Source organism: Sinohyriopsis cumingii, chromosome 10 (genome assembly GCF_028554795.1).
Source record: "Sinohyriopsis cumingii isolate HCF-2022 chromosome 10, ASM2855479v2, whole genome shotgun sequence".
In the NCBI taxonomy this organism is placed as follows: domain Eukaryota; kingdom Metazoa; phylum Mollusca; class Bivalvia; order Unionida; family Unionidae; genus Sinohyriopsis; species Sinohyriopsis cumingii.
This window is the reverse complement of record NC_142970.1, coordinates 7231284-7256732: the sequence shown is the minus strand read 5'-3', so window position 1 is coordinate 7256732 and position 25449 is coordinate 7231284. Positions and strand designations below refer to the sequence as shown.

Sequence of the window (25449 nt, the reverse complement as noted above, 5' to 3'; positions counted from 1 at the left end):
GTACGTTTGTGCGGATAGTATATTTGGGGTTTGCATGCGTTCGCGTCCGTTTGTGTGGATAGTATATTTGGGGTTTGTACGCGTTAGCGACGTTGTGGATAGCATATTTGGGGTTTGTGTGCGTTCCCGTACGTTTGTATGGATTGTATATTTTGGGGTTTGTATGCGTTTGTGTACGTTTGTGTAGGTTGTATATTTTGCGGTTTGTATGCTTTCGTGTCCATTTGTATGGATAGTATATTTGGGGTTTGTACGCGTTTGCGTACGTTTGTGTGGATATTTTATTTGGGGTTTGTACGCGTTCGCGTCCGTTTGTTTGGATAGTATATTTGGTGTTTCTATGCGTTTGCGTACGTTTGTGTGGATAGTTTATTTGGTGTTCCTATGCGTTCGCGTCCGTTTGTGTGGATAGTATATTTGGGGTTTGTACGCGTTTGCGTACGTTTGTGTGGATAGTATATTTGGATTTTGTATGCTTTCGCGTCCGTTTGTATGTATGGTATATTTGGGGTTTGTATGCCTTTGCGTACGTTTGTGTGGATAGTTTATTTGGGGTTTGTATGCGCTCGCGTCCGTTTGTATGGTTAGTATATTTGGGGTTTGTATGCGTTTGCGTACGTTTGTGTGGATAGTTTATTCGGGGTTTGTATGCGTTCGCGTCCGTTTGTGTGGATAGTATATTTGGGGTGTGTTCGCGTTAGCGACGTTGTGTGGATAGTATACTTGGGGTTTGTATGTGGTCGCGTGCGTTTGTATGGACAGCATATTTGGGGGTTTTATGCGTTTGCACATGTTTGTGTGGATATTTTATTTGGGGTTTGTATGCGATCGCGGCCGTTTGTGTGGATAGTTTATTTGGGGTTTGTATGCGTTCGCGTCCGTTGGTGTGGATAGTATATTTGGCGTTTGTACGCGTTAGCGACGTTGTGTGGATAGTATATGTAGGGCTTGCATGCGTTTGCGTACGTTTCTGTAGATAGTTTATATGGCGTTTATATGCGTTCGCCTCCGTTCGTGTGGATAGTATATTTGGGGTTTGTACGCTTCAGCGACTTGTGTGGATAGTATATTTCGGGTTTTGTATGCGTTTGCGTACGTTTGTGTGGATAGTATGTTTGCGGTTTGCATGCGTTAGCTTACGTTTGTATGGACAGTATATTTGGGGTTTGCATGCGTTCGCGTCGGTTTGTGTGGATAGTATATTTATTGTTTGTACGCGTTACCTACGTTGTGTCAATACTATTTTGGGGTTTTTGTGCGTTCGCGAACGTTTGTATGGATAGTATATTTGGGGTTTGTATGCGTTTGCGTACGTTTGTGTGGATTGTTTATTTGGGGTTTGGATGCGTTCGCGTCCGTTTGTGTGGATAGTATATTTGGGGTTTGTACGCGTTTGCGTCCGTTTGTGTGGATAGTATATTTGGGGTTTGTACGCGTTCGCGTCCGTTTGTGTGGATAGTATATCTGTGGTTTGTACGCGTTAGCGACGTTGTGTGGACAGTATATTTCGGGTTTGCATGCGTTCGCGTACGTTTGTATGGATAGTATATTTGGGGTTTGTATCCGTTTGCGTACGTTTGTGCGGATAGTATATTTGGGGTTTGCATGCGTTCGCGTCCGTTTGTGTGGATAGTATATTTGGGGTTTGTACGCGTTAGCGACGTTGTGGATAGCATATTTGGGGTTTGTGTGCGTTCCCGTACGTTTGTATGGATTGTATATTTTGGGGTTTGTATGCGTTTGCGTACGTTTGTGTAGGTTGTATATTTTGCGGTTTGTATGCTTTCGTGTCCATTTGTATGGATAGTATATTTGGGGTTTGTACGCGTTTGCGTACGTTTGTGTGGATATTTTATTTGGGGTTTGTACGCGTTCGCGTCCGTTTGCTTGGATAGTATATTTGGTGTTTCTATGCGTTTGCGTACGTTTGTGTGGATAGTTTATTTGGTGTTCCTATGCGTTCGCGTCCGTTTGTGTGGATAGTATATTTGGGGTTTGTACGCGTTTGCGTACGTTTGTGTGGATAGTATATTTGGGGTTTGTATGCGTTCGCGTACGTTTGTATAGACAGTATATTTGGGGTTTTTATGCGTTTGCGTATGTTTGTGTGGATATTTTATTTGGGATTTGTATGCGTTCGCGGCCGTTTGTGTGGATTGTTTTTTGGGGTTTTGTATGCGTTCGCGTCCGTTTGTGTGGATAGTATATTTGGCGTTTGTGCGCGTTATCGACGTTTTCTCGCTAGTATATTTTGGTTTGTATGTGTTCGCGCACGTTTGTATGGATAGTATATGTGCCGTTTGCATGCGTTTGCGTACGTTTCTGTGGATAGTTTATTTGGCGTTTGTATGCGTTCGCCTCCGTTTGTGTTAATAGTATGTTTGGGGTTTGTACGCGTTAGCGACTTGTGTGGATAGTATTTTTGGGATTGTATGCGTTCGCGTACGTTTGTATGGATAGTATATTTTGGGGTTTGTATGCGTTTGCGTACGTTTGTGTGGATAGTATATTTGGGGTTTGTATGCGTTCGCGTACGTTTGTATGGACAGTATATGTGGGGTTTGTATGCGTTCGCGTCCTTTGTGTGGATAGTATATTTGGGTTTGTACGCGTTAGCGACGTTGTGTAGATAGTATTTTCAGGGTTTGTGTGCGGTCGCGAACGTTTGTATGGATAGTATATTTGGGGTTTGTATACGTTTGCGTACGTTTGTGTTGATATTTTATTTGTGGTTTGTATGCGTTCGCGTCCGTTTGTGTGGATAGTATCTTTGGTGTTTCTATGCGTTTGCGTACGTTTGTGTGGATTGCTTATTTGGGGTTTGTATGCGTTCGCGTCCGTTGTATGGATAGAATATTTGGGTTTGTACGCGTTGGCGACGTTGTGTGGATAGCATATTTCGGGTTTGCATGCGTTCGCGTACGTTTGTATGGATAGTATATTATGGGGTTGTATTCGTTCGCGTCCGTTTGTGTGGATAGTATTTTGGGGGTTTGTACGCGTTCGCGACGTTGTGGTTAGCATATTTGGGGTTTGCATGCGTTTGCGTACGTTTGTATGGATAGTATGTTTTGGGGTTTGTATGCGTTTGCGTACGTTTGGTTAGATTGTATATTTTGGGGTTTGCATGCTTTCGCGTCCATTTGTATGGATATTATATTTGGGGTTTGTATGCGTTTGCGTACGTTTGTGTGGATATTTTATTTGGGGTTTGTATGCGTTCGCGTCCGTTTGTGTGGATAGTATATTTGGGGTTTGTATGCGTTTGCGTACGTTTGTGTGGATAGTTTATTTGGTGTTCCTATTCGTTCGCGTACGTTTGTGTGGATAATATATTTGGGGTTTGTACGCGTTAGCGACGTTGTGGATGGTATATTTGGGACTTGTATGCGTTCGCGTACGTTTGTATGGATAGTATATTTTGGGGGTTGTATGCGTTTGCGTACGTTTGTGTGGATAGTATATTTTGGGGTTTGTATGCTTTCGCGTCCGTTTGTATCGATGGTATATTTGGGGTTTGTATGCGTTTGCGTCCGTTTGTCTTTATAGTATATTTGGAGTTTGTACGCGTTAGCGACGTTGTGTGGATAGTATACTTGGGGTTTGCATGCGTTTGAGTACGTTTCTGTTGATAGTTTATATGTCGTTTGTATGCGTTCGCCTCCGTTCGTGTGGATAGTATATTTGGGGTTTGTACGCGTTAGCGACTTGTGTCGATAGTATATTTGGGGTTTGTATGCGTTCGCGTACGTTTGTATGGACAGCATATTTGGGGCTTTTATGCGTTTGCGCATGTTTGTTTGGATATTTTATTTGGGGTTTGTATTCGTTCGCGGCCGTTTGTGTGGATAGTTTATTTGGGGTTTGTATGCGTTCGCGTCCGTTTGTGTGGATAGTATATTTGGCGTTTGTACGCGTTAGCGACGTTGTGTGGATAGTATATGTGGGGTGTGCATGCGTTTGAGTACGTTTCTGTTGATACTCTATATGGCGTTTTTATGCGTTCGCCTCCGTTCGTGTGGATAGTATATTTGGGGTTTGTACGCGTTAACGACTTGTGTGGATAGTATATTTGGGGTTTGTATGCGTTCGCGTACGTTTGTATGGATCTTATATTTTGGGTTTTGTATGCCTTTGCGTACGTTTGTGTGGATAGTATATTTGGCGTTTGCATGCGTTCGCGTACGTTTGTATGGACTGTATATTTGGGGTTTGCATGCGTTCGCGTCCGTTTTTGTGGATAGTATATTTGGGGTTTGTACGCGTTATCGACGTTGTTTCGATAGTATTTTTGGGGTTTTTGTGCGTTCTCGAAGTTTTGTATGGATAGTATATTTGGGGTTTTGTATGCGTTTGCGTACGTTTGTGTTGATATTTTATTTGGGGTTTGTATGCGTTTGCGTCCGTTTGTGTGGATAGTATATTTGGTGTTTCTATGCGTTTGCGTACGTTTGTGTGGATAGTTTATTTGGTGTTCCTATGCGTTCGCGTCCGTTTGTGTGGATAGTATATTTGGGGTTTGTACGCGTTAGCGACGTTGTGGATAGTATATTTGCGGTTTGTATGCGTTCGCGTACGTTTGTATGGATAGTATATTTTGGGGTTTGTATGCGTTTGCGTACGTTTGTATTTATAGTATATTTTGGGGTTTGTATGCTTCCGCGTCCGTTTGTATGGATGGTACATTTGGGGTTTGTATGCGTTTGTGTACGTTTGTGTGGTTAGTTTATTTTGGGTTTGTATGCGCTCGCGTCCGTTTGTGTGGATAGTATATTTGGGGTTTGTATGCGTTTGCATACGTTTGTGTGGATACTTTATTTGGGGTTTGTATGCGTTCGCGTCCATTTGTGTGGATAGTATATTTGGGGTTTGTATGCGTTTGCGTACGTTTGTATGGATAGTATATTTTGGAATTTGTATGCTTTTGCGTACGTTTGTGTGGATAGTATATTTGGGGTTTTTATGGGTTCACGTCCGTTTGTGTGGATAGTATATTTGGCGTTTGCACGCGTTAGCAACGTTGTGTGGATAGTATATTTGGTTTTTGTACGCGTTTGCGTACGTTTCTGTAGATGGTTTATTTGGGGTTTGTATGCGTTCGCCTCCGTTTTTGTGGATATTATATTTATGGTTTGTATGCGTTTGCGTACCTTTCTGTGGATAGTTAATTTGGGGTTTGTATGCGTTCGCCTCCGTTTGTGTGGATAGTATATTTGTTGTTTTTATGCGTTCAAGTACGTTTGTATGGATAGTATATTTTGGGGTTTGTGTGCGTTTGCGTTCGTTTGTATGGATGGTATATTTGGGGTTTGTATGCGTTCACGTCCGTTGTATGGATAGTATATTTGGTGTTTGTACGCGTTAGTGACGTTGTGTGCATAGTATATTTTGGGATTGTATGCGTTCGCGTACGTTTGTATAGAAAGTATATTTTGGGGTTTGTATGCGTTCGCGTACGTTTGTATGGATAGTATTTTTGGGGGTTTGTGTGCGATTGCGTACGTTTGTGTAGATAGTATATTTTGGGGTTTGTATGCTTTCGCGTCCGTTTGTGTGGATAGTATAGTTGGGGTTTGATACGATTGCGTTCGTTTGTGTGGATTGTTTTTTTGGGGTTTGTATGCGTTCGCGTCCGTTTTTGTGGATAGTATATTTGGGGTTTGCACGCGTTAGCGACATTGTGTGGGTAGTATACTTCGGTTTGTATGCGTTCGCGTACATTTTTGTGGATATTATATTTGGGGTTTGCATGCGTTTGCGTACGTGTGAATGGATAGTATATTTGGGGTTTGTATGCGTTTTCGTACGTTTCTGTGGATAGTTTATTTGCGGTTAGTATGCGTTCGCCTCCGTTTGTGTGGATAGTACATTTGGGGTTTGTACGCGTTAGCGACATTGTGTGGATAGTATATTTGTTATTTGTATGCGTTCAAGTACGTTTCTATGGATAGTATATTTTTGGGGTTTGTATGCGTGTGCGTTCGTTTGTTTGGATAGTATATTTGAGGTTTGTACGCGTTAGTGACGTTGTGTGGATAGTATATTTTGGGTTTGTATGCGTATGCGTACGTTTGTATAGAAAGTATATTTTTTTGATTTGTATGCGTTCGCGTACGTTTGTATGGATAGTATATTTTGGGTTTTGTATGCGTTTGCGTACGTTTGTGTGGATAGTATATTTTTGGGTTTGTATGCTTTCGCGTCCTTTTGTATGGATAGTATATTTGGGGTTTGTATGCGTTTGCGGACGTTTGTGTGGATAGTTTATTTGGGGTTTGTATGCGTTCGCGTCCGTTTGTGCTGATGGTATGTTTGGGGTTTGTACGCGTTGGCGACGTTGTTTGGATAGTATACTTGGGGTTTGTATGTGTTCGCGTACATTTTTGTGGATGGTATATTTGGGGTTTGTATGCGTTTGCGTACGTTTGTGTGGATAGTTTATTTGGGGTTTGTATGCGTTCGCGTCCGTTTGTGTGGATTGTATATTTGGGGTCTGTACGCGTTAGCGACGTTGTGTGGATAGTGTATTTGGGGTTGTATGCGTTTGCGTACGTTTGTATTAATAGTATATTTTCGGGTTTGTATGCGTTTGCGTTCGTTTGTGTGAATAGTATATTTAGGGTTTGTATGCGTTCGCGTACGTTTGTATGGATAGTATATGTGCGGTTTGTGTGTGTTTGCGTACGTTTGTGTGGATAGTTTATTTGGGGTTTGTATGCCTTCGCGGCCGTTTGTGTGGATAGTATATTTGGGGTTTGTACACGTCAGCGACTTTGAGTGGATAGTATATTTGGGGTTTGTATGTGTTCGCGCACGTTTGTGTGGATAGTATATTTGGGGTTTGTATGCGTTTCCGTACGTTTGTGTGGATAGTTTATTTGAAGTTTGTATGCGTTCGCGTCCGTTTGTTTGGATAGTATATTTGGGGTTTGTACGCGTTAGCGACGTTGTGTGGATAGTCTGTTTGGGGTTTGTATGCGTTCGCGTACGTTTGTATGGATAGTATATTTTGGGGTTTGTATGCGTTTGCGTACGTTTGTGTGGATAGTATATTTGGGGTTTGTATGCGTTAGCGTACGTTTGTATGTATAGTATATTTTGGGGTTTGTATGCGTTTGCGTACGTTTGTGTGGATAGTATATTTGGGGTTTGTATGCGTTCGCGTCCGTTTGTGTGGATAGTATATTTGTGGTTTGTACGCGTTAGCGACGTTGTGTGGATAGTATATTTGGGGTTTGTATGCGTTCGCGTACGTTTGTGTGGATAGTTTATTTTCGGTTTGTATTATCTCCTTTCTGTTTTGATAGTATGTTTAAGGGTTGTTTTTTCCTCTTCCCTGTGTGTGTGTGTGTGTCTGTGTATGTGTGTGTGTGCGTATGTCTGCGCGCGTACGTTGTGTGTGTGTTTGTTTGTATTGGTCTCTGTTTGTCCCTATAAAACTCACTTTATCCCTATCAGATACTCTCTACCTACTTACCTGCAGTAGCGTGTATTCAGATCAGCCACTTGCAACACTGTTGACATTTATCCCCTAGTGTTCAGTACAGTGACGTCACTGACTCTGGAAATTTCGAGACTATAAATATGGACTTGGGGATTTCCACAGGTTGTAGCTATATATATGTGCTAGAGTTTATAAACAGGAACGTCACTCAAGCTGAGGCTATAAGAAGATAGTGGGGTTTTCCAAAAGAATAACCCACAAGTTGTAGTATAAATAGATAGTGGGATTTCATAGGAATTTTAGCTGATTATAGCTATAAAAAGATACATCGGTGTTTATCCACGATCGTCACACAAGTTGATATTGTAAGTAGTTACTAATTTTATCCATTTTAGTCTAAACCATTGTAACTTAATTTTCGGGGATATGTTTATTTTCCTTTAAATTCTGGGACAATTTCGTCATTTTAGCGTTACTTTTAGTCACGTCCATTTTGTCGTTGAACATTTCCTTGATTATAGCTATTTATAGCATCATTACAATTATGCAAATTTTTGAACACCCCAGCAAGATTTCAGGTCTTGGTAATGCTTTAGATATAAATCTCACGCTTGTACTAGTGTCTGTATGTCTCTGTCTCTGTTGTGTTTGACCCTCTACCATCATTGTCATTAGACAATCCCACCATGTTCAATTCCCCTTGACGCTATACAGACCCACCATGTTCAATTTCCATATGTTAAATTCCCCTTGACGCTAGACAGTCCCACGATTTATTCCCATGTTAAATTCCCCTTGTCCCTAGACAGACCCAAACTCTATTCCCCATGTTCAATTCCCCTTGAGGCTAGAGTGACCCAAGACTTTTTCCCCATGTTCAATTCCCTTTGAGGCTAGAGTGACCCAAGACTTTTTCCCATGTTAAATTCCCCTTGAGGCTATATTGTCCCACGATTTTTCCCCATGTTAAATTTCCATTGAGGCTAAACGTTCCCAAGGGGTTCTGTAATGCTAATTCCCATTGAGGCTAATGTATCCCCATATACTACTATCATTGGTATCAATGACATTCATTTGTGGCAGGCGGCGTTTCAAACAAAATTTGACTCGTTGTATCTGAAGAACTTCTCAGCCAACCAACAAACAAATCAAATTCACACGTTTGAACAGTTTGATAGTTCTCAGATAATGTCAAAACTAGCTACATGTTACCTCCTCCAAACTTTAAACAGCGCCGACTGTATTCAAAAATATTTTAACTTGTTTGAACTTTATATCGTTTCTTTGTTTATAATATGTTTCAGAACATTTCGAAAGTTAAGGCAATACTAAACTTAGTGCTGGGTTTACAAATCTGCTAGGGATACAAATAATCGGCATTTCCGAGAGCATATATTTAGTATGTTAAAAAAGAGAGGTCACATTAAATGAAACAATGGGATCGATGCTACCATCGCGTTATAAGCGGAATCGCATTATAACGGATTTTCCTTCTCTCTCTCTCTCTCTCTCTCTCTCTCTCTCTCTCTCTCTGTATTGGATTATAGATGTATCGTGTTGGGTGTCATAGTGAATCGGTATACAAGGAAAAACAAGCTTTATATATAGAGATAATGAGCCCACAGGTGCCAAGCGCAAACCCGTCATGCGACATATGCCACGATGCCTGTTGCATAGTGTATTTGGAAATATAGATGTGGTGATTGATATTTGGAATGATTAATGCTACATGTATTAGTCAAGAAACGTATTAATATCTAAAGACCAATGTGTATTGGTCAAGTATCTAAACACCAATGTGTATTTGTCAAGTATCTAAACACCAATGTGCATTCGTCAAGTATCTAAATACCAATGTGTATTCGTCAAGTATCTAAATACCAATGTGTATTTGTCAAGTATCTGAATACCAATGTGTATTCGTCAAGTATCCGTCAAGTATCTAAATACCAATGTGTATTTGTCAAGTATCTAAACACCAATGTGTATTCGTCAAGTATCTAAATACCAATGTGTATTCGTCAAGTATCTAAATACCAATGTGTATTCGTCAAGTATCTCAATACCAATGTGTGGATGTACTTTACCAATTTATATCGAAACAGCTGTTTTTATCTTTATCCAGATTTTGCTCTTCAGTGTAATCCAGGGTCCCAGCTGATCACCGATATTCATCCGAGGTCATACTTCTATATAATGTTCGAGATTTCTTATTATGTCTGCTTTAACAAGAGTGCTCGCCTTTCTTCATTCTCTCTCGAATAAATTTGTCCGTCACCTACATGTATTGTTCTTATTAGTCCCTGACTGAATTTGTCCAATTTATCACATTACTACATTTGGAGCACGCACTCCCAAATACGAACCTAATTACGAGAAATTAGTGACTGAACTCAGATGTGGCATCTCTTATTTATAAACTGACCATCTGAACGTCATTTAAAAACACAATTTCATTATTTCAAAGAACGGTTTATTTTTAGATAGCTTTTCTTAAACGAATCATGTCTTTCCTTGCACAATTGATTTCGATTCGAACATGGTGAAATATATGAAAAACGGCTATTTTCGGGATTTAATAATAAACGATCTTCAAAGGCCACCTATTTTGTTTATTTAACTGTAGTGTATTAACATTTTTACTTTGAATTTTTACTTGTATAAAATGAGTCGATGTAACAATATATTACCTTGATTGTTTAAATGTATAAACTAAATCAATGTAACACAAAAATACGTGTTTGTGTCTAGATCTGTAACTTACCTACCCTTGTTCCACCATGGATTTAGGTCTTCTACTCTGATGACCATAGCATGCACTTTTGAATACGAACATGGTCGCCTTCATATTAAAGTTGCAGTGTGTGCGTTTATATACGTTTAGATATGTCTCAAATTTATACATGCTGTGTAACTTATAATGACTAGTATGCATATGTGTATGCTTATATCTAGCTAAAATGTATCCCTTTTATTTTAAGTATTTTTTCCACACATTTGAAGTAACTGTTTAGCAATTAAATGATTTTCAAAATGGCGTATTCTCGTACAGTTTTACAATTTCTCAATTTCTTCAGCGTAAGAGACAAAGACAACTGGCCATTCTCACAATAAGATATGGTTTTACACGGAACAAATCATGTTGAAGTAGTATTGATTTGAATTATCAATTTGATAATGATGCTAATATATGGAGTTAGCTACTCCTGAATTAAACTTATATTTTAATAATTATTCATACCATTACTAACTTTAAAATATTTACTACAGTTTAAATTAAAGACATAGTCTTCAAAAAGATTTTACAAACTTTCTAGAATGGAACCTTCCCATTAAGTGGCATAATATTTTCAGAAAAGGGTCATTGCGACATAGGTCAAATAGAAAGGTTTATATTATTGTTTATCTAAAGATTACCGTTATTGACTTTACATCTGAAGCAGAATCAATCTTAGTGTGACCTTCAGTTTTTAGTTGGATTGGATATATTTATTTATTCGTTCAAATTAGTATTCACTGGAATTTCAAACTGATTAGATTGAAACATTATTTTGAAATGATAGTAAATTCAGACAAGAATATGTTTGGATTATACTATTGTGATTCATTGAAAGATTATTAACACGTCACCACCTTACAGGCAATTGACTCATGCGAGTATTGGAAACTATTGATGCATCAAGATATTCCATGTCAAAATATATTTGAAACACCACATAAGTTCGATTAGAACTTAATATATGTGGACTTCTGATACATCCTTTGGGACTAGTTGGGAATTAATTCATAATACTGTAAGTTCTTTTTAAATTTTCACTGTTGTATTCTAGGGAAACAAATTAGGTATTAATTGGCAAAAAGCGTGTTTTTTTATACCTTTTTCTCTTTATGTTATGACCATATAGTCGAAACAATATAGATATATTACCAGCGACTAGCTATACTTTTAATTAATCCACCACCAATGTTAATAATTTGTACAAAGAAAATGAATAATGTTTCATCCAGATGCTTGATACATTTATATTATTGATTTGATTTTCACTCATGTAGTAGTCGTGACTTTGATGATTATCATGTACCAGACCAATCGCCTCGAACTTCTCTGAGGTTAACACTTCAGAGCTGCAGTAAAATACTTTCCACGTATAAGACGACAATCTGGCTGGGTTAGGCCAGGTAATTATGACATAACTCGTTGCTCTGTACCTGAAGTATTTTCTGCAGTGACTGATATTATCTTGATAACAACGAGGCTAGTAGGCCAAATCGAAGACATGATACAGTCACTTCGGGAAGTTGTTGTTGTTGTTGTAGGGCTTAACGTCATTTTTCAGCACGCGATTGGCTATACATGGCGGCCAGTATTAATGGTGGAGGAAGAACCCGGGAAAACCCCGGAAAGAACCACCGCACTTCGGGAAGAATACCTTTTAAGAAATGTGTTGAAACTACGTAAGTATAAGTTCTCTCTCTCTCTCTCTCTCTCTCTCTCTCTCTCTCTCTATATATATATATATATATATATATATATATATATATATATATATATATATATATATATAGGGCGGTTGAGGTTGAAATAACGTTGCATTAGTATTACAGTCAAACCAAAATATTAAATTATGGGGCCAGTGGAATATTATGTTGCATGATCTAAATTTTGTATCTAGATTACGTACGTAAAAGGCATATTTACGTTGCATAAACAGCAGCTATTAAGAGGATACGTGATGGCTCAATGGTTAACCCGACGGACTCTCACAGAAAACAATGTGGTTTCGATTTCGTCACAGAGAAACCTAGACCCGCCGCCGTTGTGTGTCTCTAAAATCGTCGTTATAAGGCTATTCACCAATGAATTCTATTTAATTCATGCAATCATAAAATGGTGTTATCGGATACTATTTATCAGGGGATTAAGATGTTACTAAACTTTAAGTAAGATTTGTTTGTTATCTTGTTGAAGGGGACTGTAAAATATGAAACTTTGAATATCTTTGTAGAACCTATTTAGTTGGTCTCCCGAAGTCAACGGTAATATACAAAACTTTGCATAACATTATATATCTGAACTTGTTGGTCTCTTTAAGTCAAAGTGTAGACTATCAAATCTTTCAAAAAACATTATATAACCTGACAAACGCGCTTTGGGCTTTAAGCAAGATTTATTATGTTAAGACGTTTTATTTGTATTAAAAAAGATATATTGCAGCCAAACTTTTTCAATTTATTCTTGTTTCGTCTTGGTTCGGACACAATAAGCAAATTGGCAAGTCTATAACATCCTCCCCACCACCAAAAAGACGAAAAATAAAGACGACAATGTGCAATACAATGATCCAATGTGCAATACAATGACTCAACTTATTACGTCTATTAAAATGTCACAGTGAATAATAATCACCCTGGTTGTGCTAATGTTGGTTAAGACGTTAGACTCAGGTGTACAATTTTAAAATAGCCTCCAGAGATTACGTATGAGCTTGAATTCTCTCCTATTCCAACAGTCTGCTAGCATATTTCTCCTGCTGCTGCTACTAATAATGCTACTACTACTACCACTACTACTCCTACTAATACTAATAATAATAAGAAGAAGAATAAAAGGAAGAAGAAGATTACTAATAATAATCTATGCCTTTCTTCCTGCCATTTCTAACAGTATGTCCATTTGTGGAAAAAAATTGGAAAATTCATGGTTTTCCCTGGTTCACTAAGCATCTTGTACTAGTTGCTCAGCAATATAAATTGGACTGTGCCACTCCCATGGCTGTAATCAAACTTATGCTACCACTTTTGTCATATTTATTGATAATATGGTGCAATATTTTCCATAACATTTATATTTTCTATCTTTTTTTTGGAAACAATTATGATGTTCTACTTTCTTGTATTAATATTACTTGTATGTATGTGCATATGTATCCCTATTTGTATACACGTGTGTGTGTGTGTGTGTGTGTGTGTGTGTGTGTGCTTCCACAAGTCGTTCTCAGAAGAGTAAAACTCAAGCAGAAATTTCCACAAAAAGAAATTAAGACAATTTATTCACGGAATTATTGACATGATCTATTATTGAAATTTTATTGAAATATTTTATTTAAACACGTGAAAACAACACGTGTATAAACCAATCTCTCTATGGCAATACATCTATTCATTTAAATCTCCATAGTAATTTAGTTATGAACTGATGCCTCTATAGCAATACATATATAAATTTATATATCCATTGTAATTTAATTATAAACTGATGTCTCTATAGTAATACATCTATACACCCATTTCTCTACAGCAATACATCTATAAGTTTATATCTCCATTATAATTTTGTTATAGACTGAGGCCTCTATAGCAATACATCTGTAAATTTAGTTTTCCATAGTAGTTTAGTTATAAACTGATTTCTCTGTAGTAATATTCTATAAACTGACCTCTCTGAATTAATACTTATAAACTGATCTCTCTAAGGGAATACATATATAAATTTATATAACATATTAATTTAGTTATTAACTGATCTCTCTATTGGAATAAATGCATAAGCTAATATATACTATAAAACATCTATAGACTGACCTCTCTAAAATAATAAATATATAAATGTATAATAGTATTATTAGTCAATGGTCACATTTATCGAAAGCACGAACGAGTCTTTATAGTATTTAAGGCTTGTAATTGTATTTAATTGTAAATAAATCCATACCATATGTCAATAGAGTGTTTAATCGTGTGCATTTAGTAGATTTATATATATATATATATATATATATATATATATATATATATATATATATATATATATATATATATATATATTAGCTTCCAGACGGCTGCTCCATGTTTAATTGAGTATCCAGTTTGAAAGGTTAAAAAGCTGTAAAAAAAATCAGTGGCAGGGGAAAACGTATTCCAACATTTCATACTGAGGTGCATAACGTCAGACTGACATGTAGGTTATGTCGTTGCAAACCAAAAATGTGTCTTGCCCATCGATGCACAACATTAGCCTAACCGGCAGGTTGTATCGTCCCATGAATATCACCTTGCCCAAGAACATACGACGTTAGCCTAACATACAGGCTGTATCTTCCCATGGGCAGTGAGGCGTCTTGCCCAAAGACTCACAAAATTAACCTAATGTTAGAGCTCAGCCGAAGGTTGGAATGGAACCCACAAAATTCTGGTGATGTAACCATCACCCGAATCACCGCGACTCAGTGGTTCCAAATAAAGCATTAGTACTTTATTGAATGTTATTTGAATTACAGTGATTGTTGTGCCAAACGAAATCTCTATTCCACCACGCTACTGATTAGAACAATTGGAATGGACATTGTATTTGATGAACTCTGTGTAAAGAGTTTGAAGAATTGAAGACTGAAATAAAATAATACACGCTAATCGCTTTTTAATCCAATTACGTGAATAAATTAAGCATCGTAATGTTTAAAAATGTAACAGTCTTTAGCTAAAGGCATTTAGAGTTTGAAAACGGAAATTAAAATTCATTTGAAAATACACCTTGCTCTGACAGGAATAAGCTACCAGGTATAACCACCGAGTTATGAGTTATAACACGTCACGAAAAAAATATCAGGTACAATTAATACTTTGGAAGTTGCATCATAATACATTGAGAAAAATATCAAATGACATGAATAAATCCTGTACATTCAGTACATTCGCAGTTATATTACATCAATTGACACGAATAAGACATACGTTACAATCAATACAGTGCGAGCTATACCTGTAATGTTTCTTTGACATAAAAGCTGCTCATTCTGTATAAGACAGTGACGCGTTAGAATGCTGCACAATGTGTACATGACACAGTGATGAGTTATGTCTGTAGTGTAGCACTTCATAGCGACATAAATGGGGTTTCATAGTGCAGACATGTGGCATCATGTCCCACCGAGTCACATCCTGTAACCAGGTCGACCGGTCCTACCACTAACCTCTTAATGCTGAACGTCAAGTGAGGCAGCTGCTGGTACCATTGTTATAAGTCTGTGAAATGACTCGACCGGGCTTCGAACCTGCGATCTGCCGCATCAGATTGGGACGCTCTAACCACTTAGGCCACCGTAGCGGTCTTGTACATTGTTTATATGACACAGTGATATATTAGACTCTTGTGCATTGTTTATATGACACAGTAATATATTAGAATGTTGTACATTGCTTACATTACATAGTGATGTTATATAATCCTGTGCATTGTGTATATGTTTTATGTTAAAATAATGAGTACTGTACAATGTTTATCTGATTCAGTGATGTGTTGGAATGCAGTGTGTTTTCTATAATATACAGTGAGGTGCTAGAATTCTGAAATGTGCATTTGTAACAGTGATGTGATGGAATGCTTGACATCATGTATATGTTACAGTGAAGTGTTAGAATGATGTGCTCTGTGCATATGACACAGTGACATGCTAGAATCCTGCTCACTGTGTACATGATACACAGATGTTGTATAATCCTGTACCTTGTGTATATGATGCAGTGTTGTGTTAGAACGGAAATTGTTGTACATGTGTCCGACGCAGTGATGTGTTAGAGTTATGCGCAGTGTGTATATGACACAATCATGTGTTAGAACGCTGTGCTGTGTATATATGACGCAGTGATGTATTAGAGTGATGTGCAATGAGTATGTGACACAGTTATATGGCGTTAGAATTATGTAAATTGTGAATATGGCACAGTATTGAATTAGCGTTATGTACATTGTGAACATGACATACTGAGGTGTTAGAGTGTTGTGTATAACCTCTATGATATAGTGACGGGTTAGAATGTCATACATTGTGTATGACATAGTGATATGTGTTACAATATTGTACACTTTGCATATGAGACAGAAAGATGTTAGAATGATGTAAATTGTGTATATGACACAATGACAAATTCCCATGATGTACGTTGTCTATATGACACAATGAGGTGTTAGAGTATTGTGCATTACGTATATGACATAGTGACGTTAGAATGCTGTACATCATTTGTATGACACAGTGATGTCTTATAATGTCGGACGTTGTGTATATGAGACAGTGGTGTCTTAGAATTTCGTACGTTGTGTATATGGCACAATGATGTTGCTCGAATTCTGTATGTTCCGTTTATGATCCAGTGATGTGTTGGATTGATTTGCATAGTGTATATAATACAACGAGGAGTCAGAATGTTATATATTGTGTAATGTGTTGGAATACTGAACATTGTGTATATGACTCATTGATATATTATACTACAATTAACTCAGGTTAATTCCTGCTTGATTACAGGCATATTATTTTTAATTTGTTTATATCATTTTTATATGACCACACGCACATGTCGAGAGTGTTTAAGTACAGAGTCACCTAACCTTGTTTACTCATTCTTTATTTCACAAAGAAAATAAATATATCACGGATCTTTCCTCCACTGAATGATGCAGCAATGTATTTCCTCTCGGACTCATCTGATATCATCATCTTTATTATTCCTATTTAATACACATTAGTAGTAGTAGCAGCTCGATCAGCATCAAATGACTTGAATTAATAGCTGATTAATGTAAATGCAAAACAATTATCTCTTACTTCTCCAGTCATCACTATTAATGTAGCCATGCATTAAGCTGTATTTATGAACAACAACATTGTATATTCTGACAATTAAGTTTTACGTATTCTCTACAGAGTTCCTTCTTAATTTTTAATCCCAATGTTAAAACATAATATCCGAATATTATGCAATTTCAGGTTTAAAATAGTCTAACAATCCTTTGTCGTGAAATAAAAAATTAGCATTACATTGCGGTATTATTACGTCTCAGATCATACTATTTTAAAACATTGGTTACTGTGGTATATTTTATCGTTTTGATCTGATGACTACAATATGTAATAAGTAGACAGTAAATAGATTTCTTAGATATAATCGTGTTTCAATTACATTCATTTCTCGTTTAGTGTTAAATCCACTTTCTTACCTCTTATAGTTTTTCTTGCCTGCAACTATGACGATACATTGGTGTTAATTACAAATATGATGGCACATTGGTGTTAAAACAATGATGGTGGTACATTTGTGTTAATTACAACTATGGGGTTACATTGGCGTTAGTTACAACTATGACGGTACATTGGTATTAGTTACAACTATGACGGTACATTGGTGTTAATTAAAACTATGACTGTACATTGGTGTTAATTGCAGCCACGATGGTACAGTGGTATTAGTTACAACTATGACGGTACAATGATTTTAATTAAAACTATGACGACACATTGGTGTTAATTATAACTATGACGTTAACTTGGTGTTAATTACAACTATGACAGTACGTTGGTGTTAATTACACGTATGACGGTATATTGATGTTAATTAAAACTATGATTGTACATTGATGTTAATTACAACTATGAAGTTAACTTGTGTTAGTTACAACTATTACGATACGCTGGTGTTAATTACACGTATTACGGTACATGCGGGTTAATTACAACTATGAGGGTACATTGGTGTTAACTACAGCAATGACGGTACATTGATGTTAGTTACAAACATAATGGTACATTGGTGTTAGTTACAACTATGACTGTACATTGGTCTTAATTACAACTATGAAGGTACATTGGTGTGAATTACAACAATGATGGTACATTGTTGTTAATTACAATCGATCTGTTCGGATAAATAATTTCCGTGCCTAATTATTGCATATAATTTTCATTTCTAATAGTACTATTGGATGAAAATATGATGTAGTTTTCTCAGCAACTGTTCCAGCTTAGCTTGTAAATTCGTAGTTTCCAAAGATCTTGTGCAAAATATGTGTCTATGTTACCATGAAAGGTATATAACTCACTATTTGTCCTAGGACTACTTTCATTACAGAATGAGAAACCGAAACAATCTTTATTGATTTATAGTCCTTAAATGTTGATTTTAAGTTCGTCAAGAGCTTGATTATATCCAACGACAAAACCCTTTGCAATGAAGTCGATATTTTGTCTTTGTTTTATCAGTTGGTTTGAGTTGCTGAAATATCTTTCTTTCTTAGACACCGTGGATTTCAATATACCTTTTTGGCTTTGTATGATTGCAGCTGTGAATTTGAATGTGCACATTTAGAGTGGTCGAGATTTGAGCGAAAAGCAAACATTCCGCCATTACACGTGTCGCTTGAACTGGCATTATTGTACTTGTCTCTAAATTATTATTGTTTTTTTTTCTTTCGAGTAGGTCATATATTTTTCATTTATTTGAGCTAAGTATGCTCTTTAGCTTTGGTTAAACATTACAATAGTTCCCTTTGTCAGGCTGTTACGTGTTTTAGAAGAAGTACTACTGAAATATTCAATCTTAAGTTAGCCACCTCTATCAGGCCTTTGCTTGTTTGTAGAAAGAAGCTTGTGTCTAATACTGAATCTTAAAATACCTTCCTCTGGGGGATGTTTGTTTTTTCCTAGACAAAATAATGTCTACAACATTGAATCTTGAAATATCTTCCTATGTCAGGCTATAACGTTTTTGGTGAAAGAAGCAAGTTTAAATTGTATTCAATATTGAAATACCTTCCTATGTCATGCTGTAACGTTGTTTGGTGAAAGAAGTAAGTTTAAATTATATTCAATATTGAAATACCTTCCTATGTCAGGCTGTAACGTTTTTGGTGAAAGAAGCAAGTGTAAATTATATTCAATATTTAAATACCTTCCTATGTCAGGCTGTAACGTTTTTGCTGAAAGAAGCAAGTTTAAATTATATTCAGTATTGAAATACCTTCTTATGTCAGGCTGTAACGTTTTTGGTGAAAGAACCAAGTTTAAATTATATTCAATATTGAAATACCTTCCTCAGACATGCTACTACTTTTTTCTAGGAAGAAGCATGTTCACAATGATGAATGTTAAAATAACGCCTTCTCTTAGTCTGTTACTGTTTTGTAGAAAGAAACATGAATGCAATATCGAATGTTCAAATAACGCCTTCTCTTAGGTCTGTTACTGTTTTGTAGAAAGAAGCATGAACGAAATATTGTATGTCAAAATAACGCCTTTTCTTTGTCTGTTACTGTTTTGTAAAAAGAAGCATGAATGCAATATTGAATCTTGACATACCTTCCTCTGTCAGACTGTTAAGAATTTGTTAGAAGGAAGGAAGCCTACAATGATGAATCTTCCCAAAACAATTCCTGTCAGATTGTTATTTTTGTAAAAAGAAGCATGTATACGCTATTGAATCTTGGGCAATATTCCTAGGTTAGGATATTACTTTTCTGTGGAAAGAACCATTTCTAAGCTATTGACTTAGTGCACCAGTTATCAAATAACCGATTAGATCCAAACATGTTTTGAACTATTTTCCATCTGTCAGTTCTGTATTCTGCAGGTCAACAGTATCCAACTGCTACCTACGATTCACGCAATTCACATAGACCGTTTTGCAGGGGAATAATGTCGAAAGTCACTACTGCAGGCGTCCGTGCGTAGCAGAATTATTCGTATATCGCCCCAGTAATGAATCGTCATCAAGGTACACAGTCCTTATCACTAGTTACTTGTCTCAACATGTATTAGGTCTACACGAATGTTTTGGTATTTTCATATTCCTTATGATATTTTACATTTTAATAAATTACACATCGCCCCGGAAATCAATATGTTCGTACACGAAGTGATCATTTTAATTTAACCTATGTGCAGTGTGTGGGCAAGTTGGTTATTTGTTTATATGTGCATGTTTAAAAAATGTGTGATAGAGGGGAGTGTGGAAGATCGATTCGCATCTTCCTCAGGCATTACATTCAAGAACGTTTGCAGGATATTCCAGAGCCAGAAATAAAATCTCCAGAATTAAAAAGGTGAACATCATATACCGAATAGCGAGCCATTAAAAATATTGGAAATGACGAATATCAGTAAGAGCTAGATCGTCGATGAACTGATCCTGCCCTTATTTCAGACACCGTAGGACAACAATGATCAAGTAATATGTTAGGGGCACCGAAAATACGAATTTCAAAGACCTTTTATGAGCAAAAAAACCCCTAAGATTTGAATTTGTAAGGCTATGATGGCTCTAAATTTAGAAAGCCTGCTCTAGTACTGTTGCCTTTTTCAAAGTCACGTACTAATGTGATTTGTTTTACAACATATTTGTAGGTTAAACAAGCAGAGATAACTACTCAGTTCGTTTTAAGGGAGGTTCAAGATCAAAGTTGTTATTTAGCTTCTCGCATGTAGTTGGTTCTTCTCGGGTGTTTCTCCACCATTTATTTTGTCCACCATGAAGAGCTTCTCCTTTGTTGACAAAAGTCCCACAACAACAATAAAACAGCATTTAGCCCAATCCACAGATTTTCCACGTATTTGTCTCCCTTATGTCATGAATGATCAAGAGGAGATACAGTCTATTTAAATGTACCTTTCCACAGCTACAATTGAATTTACTGCATTACTTGTTGAGTCTGAACAGTATACAACCTGTTTTTCCCAGACACTTGAAATATAGCATTGTTTCAAAATAAATTTTAAATTTGTATTAATGTTATTAGTTTGCACACTCACACTATTTATTCCTTCCAATTTACACTTCTATGTTTGTCATTATTTTACATTTTTACATATATTTATTCCTTCCCATTAACAAATGGATTTATCTGATGTATATTAACTATACGCATCTTCTTGAAAACAACAAGGACAAAAGGTCAGAAATACGATGAAAGAAGATTGAAATTTTACATTAGTAATCCTCGTCCGTTTCGTATTGCTTTCCACCCACTCAGACCACAACGTTAAATATATTACTAGCATATCATCGTTATCTTCCAAGACGTGCACATTGTGCACCATAGTAACGGCTAATTCGACATAATAATGATAAAGTGATGATGACTCATGCAGTAGTTATCTCAAGTGCATCGCTAGCATCTCCTTGTCCAAGATTGTGTCGGCTTCTACGTGTGCACAGCGTGCATTGCTCATGTGACGGTTGAGACAGAGGTTATCTTCTTGAGATATTGTACAATCCAACTATGTGAGTAACCGTTCTTTCTTGTCCGCGTTGATTATGTTATTTAGATGTACCCATTATTGCTAGTATGCCAAGTTTATTTTATTTTATTTATAGGTATAGTATCATAGGTTATAGAATTAAGCAAAATGGGGAGATAGCCGCGATGGCTCAGTTATTACAGAGTCGGATTCTTAATGCAATGGTGGTAGATATAAAGCACACCGATGTAAGACCGTTTGGATTCCTCGGTTTATCATTGGAAAATGCACTCAGTTCCTACATCCTCGCCCTGATGAAGCAATTACTGTGTTAAATAGGCTATAATCCCAAAACAAAGGAATGCATTATTCCGATCTGGAGGAAAAGTACAAAAATATATATTAGCTATGCAATACAAGACTAACACATATTTATTGATAGTTCATGCATTTTACAAATAGAGAGGGGAAATACTAGGACCCTTTACATACGGGTTGTTAAAGTCATACTTGATTATATGCCCCACCTCCCCCAGCCCCCCCCCCCTCCCCCAGGGTCCACGTCCTACACTCTCGCCTATGAACACATGGCCAAACCAGTTATAAAACGATAGCCGATTTAGGCAAGACCACATGTTGACATTTTTATGTTACCTGGCTGCATCAAATTGTATCGACCGTGTTGGTAGAATTAAGATAACGGAGGTAATTTAAAACTTTAAAGTACTCAGAAAACTCTTACAACCGTATATATCGTAAGTGCTCTGAAATTGCTTAAAATCATATCAATTTTAGGGCGTCTAAATTTGTTAGAACCGTATTGCCATGTAACAAAGTTAACAAAAAAAAAAACAAAAAAAAAAAAAACAAGATACTAATCAAATCTCAAAAGTGCTATAAGGTAAAGATTATTCTGCCATTTTCATGCTTATTCTTACTGTCAGTCCAGCTTGTAAAACTGCCAGACGTGGTGTAGTGTAACGTTTTCTCTTAATGTCATGGCATCTTGTAAAGGTCTCAGATATGGTGCAATGCAATGCTTGTCTTACAACAATGTCATTTTGAAAAACTCTCAGGTGTAATATAATGCTTCAAAAAGCCATGTCATCGTGACAAACTCTCAGACGTGATATGATGTAATGCTTCATAAGGCCATGTCATCGTGTCAAACTCTCAGACATGGTATAATATAATGCTTCATAAACCCATGTCATCGTGTCAAACTCTCAGACTTGATATGATGTAATGCTTCATAAAGCCATGTCATCGTGTCAGACTCTCAGACGTGGTATGATATAATGCTTCAAAAAGTCATGCCATCGTGTCAAACTCTCAGACGTGACATAAAGCCATGTCATCGTGTCAGACTCTCAGACGTGGTATAATATAATGCTTCAAAAAGCCATGTCATCGTGTCAAACTCTCGGACGTGATATGATGTAATGCTTCATAAAACCATGTCATCGTGTCAAACTCTCAGACGTGGTATAATATAATGCTTCATACAGCCATGTCATCGTCTCAAACTCTCAGACATGGTATAATATAATTCTTCATAAAGCCATGTCACCGTGTCAAACTCTCAGACGTGGTGTAATATAATGCTTCATAAAGCCATGATATCGTGTCAAGCTCTCAGACGTGGTATGATGTAATTATTCATAAAGCCATGTCATCGTGTCAGACTCTCAGACGTGGTATGATATAATGCTTCATAAAGCCATGCCATCGTGTCAAACTCTCAGACGTGACATAAAGCCATGTCATCGTGTCAAACTCTCAGACGTGGTATAATATAATTCTTCATAAAGTCATGTCACCGTGTCAAACTCTCAGACGTGGTATAATATAATACTTCACAAAGCCATGCCATCGTGTCAAACTCTCAGACGTGGTATAATATAATGCCTCATAAATCCGTGTCATCGTGTCAAACTCTCAGACGTGGTATAATATAATGCTTCATAAAGCCATGTCATCGTGTCAAACTCTCAGACATGGTATAATATAATGCTTCATAAAGCCATGTCATCGTGTCAAACTCTCAGACATGGTATAATATAATGCTTCATAAAGCCATGCCATCGTGTCAAACTCTCAGACGTGGTATAATATAATGCCTCATAAATCCGTGTCATCGTGTCAAACTCTCAGACGTGGTATAATATAGTGCCTCATAAATCCGTGTCATCGTGTCAAACTCTCAGACGAGGTATACTATAATTCTTTATAAAGCCATGTCATCGTGTCAAACTCTCAGACGTGGTATAACATATTGCTTCATAAAGCCATGTCATCGTGTCAAACTCTCAGACGTTGTATGATATAATGCTTCATAAAGCCATGTCATCGTGTCAAGCTGTCAGACGTGATATGATGTAATGCTTCATAAAGCCATGCCATCGTGTCAAACTCTCAGACGTGGTATAATATAATGCTTCATAAAGCCATGTCATCGTGTCAAACTCTCAGACGTGGTATCATACAATGTTTCATAAAGCCATGTCATCGTGTTAAATTCTCAGACATGATATGATGTAATGCTTCATAAGGCCATGTCATCGTGTCAAACTCTCAGACATGGTATAATATAATGCTTCATAAAGCCATGTCATCGTGTCAGACTCTCAGACGTGGTATGATATAATGCTTCATAAAGCCATGCCATCGTGTCAAACTCTCAGACGTGGTATAATATAATGCCTCATAAATCCGTGTCATCGTGTCAAACTCTCAGACGTGGTATAATATAATGCTTCATAAAGCCATGTCATCGTGTCAGATTCTCAGACATGGTATAATATAATGCTTCATAAAGCCATGTCATCGTGTCAAACTCTCAGACATGGTATAATATAATGCTTCATAAAGCCATGCCATCGTGCCAACTCTCAGACGTGGTATAATATAATGCCTCATAAATCCGTGTCATCGTGTCAAACTCTCAGACGTGGTATAATATAATGCTTCATAAAGCCATGTCATCGTGTCAAACTCTCAGACGTGGTATCATACAATGTTTCATAAAGCCATGTCATCGTGTTAAATTCTCAGACATGATATGATGTAATGCTTCATAAAGCCATGTCATCGTGTCAAACTCTCAGACATGGTATAATATAATGCTTCATAAAGCCATGTCATCGTGTCAGACTCGCAGACGTGGTATGATATAATGCTTCATAAAGCCATGCCATCGTGTCAAACTCTCAGACGTGGTATAATATAATGCCTCATAAATCCGTGTCATCGTGTCAAACTCTCAGACGTTGTATGATATAATGCTTCATAAAGCCATGTCATCGTGACAAGCTGTCAGATGTGATATGATGCAATGCTTCATAAAGCTATGCCATCGTGTCAAACTCTCAGACATAGTATAATATAATGCTTCATAAAGCCATGTCATCGTGTCAAATTCTCATACGTGGTATAATATAATGCTTCATAAAGACACGTCATCGTGTCAGACTCTCAGACGTGATATGATGTAATGCTTCATAAAGCAATGTCATCGTGTCAAAGTCTCAGACATGGTATAATATAATGCTACATAAAGCCATGTCATCGTGCCAAACTCTCAGACGTGATATCATATAATGCCTGATAAATCCATGTCATCCTGTCAAACTCTCAGACGAGGTATAATATAATGCTTCATAAAGCCATGTCATCGTGTCAAACTCTCAGACGTGGTATCATACAATGTTTCATAAAGCCATGTCATCGTGTTAAATTCTCAGACATGATATGATGTAATGCTTCATAAAGCCATGTCATCGTGTCAAACTCTCAGACATGGTATAATATAATGCTTCATAAAGCCATGTCATCGTGTCAGACTCTCAGACGTGGTATGATATAATGCTTCATAAAGCCATGCCATCGTATCAAACTCTCAGACGTGATGTGATGTAATGCTTCATAAAGCCATGCCATCCTGTCAAACTCTCAGACATGATATGATGTAATGCTTCATAAGGCCATGTCATAGTG

General features: G+C 37.0%; 1 protein-coding gene across 2 annotated transcripts in view; it reads left to right on the top strand.

Moving 5' to 3' along the window:
* Window positions 1-11619: 11619 nt before the first annotated feature.
* The window catches only part of LOC149789554 (uncharacterized), a 99991-nt gene continuing 86161 nt past the window's right edge, over window positions 11620-25449 (top strand). The window contains exons 1-2 of one of the 2 annotated variants that reach the window (XM_089971576.1): window positions 11620-11899; window positions 19847-19990. The gene's annotated coding sequence lies outside the window, so the exon portion shown is untranslated. Of the gene's footprint in view, window positions 11900-19846; window positions 19991-21276; window positions 21497-25449 lie in introns of those variants that run through there. The other variant, XM_089971577.1, reaches the window with a different exon arrangement.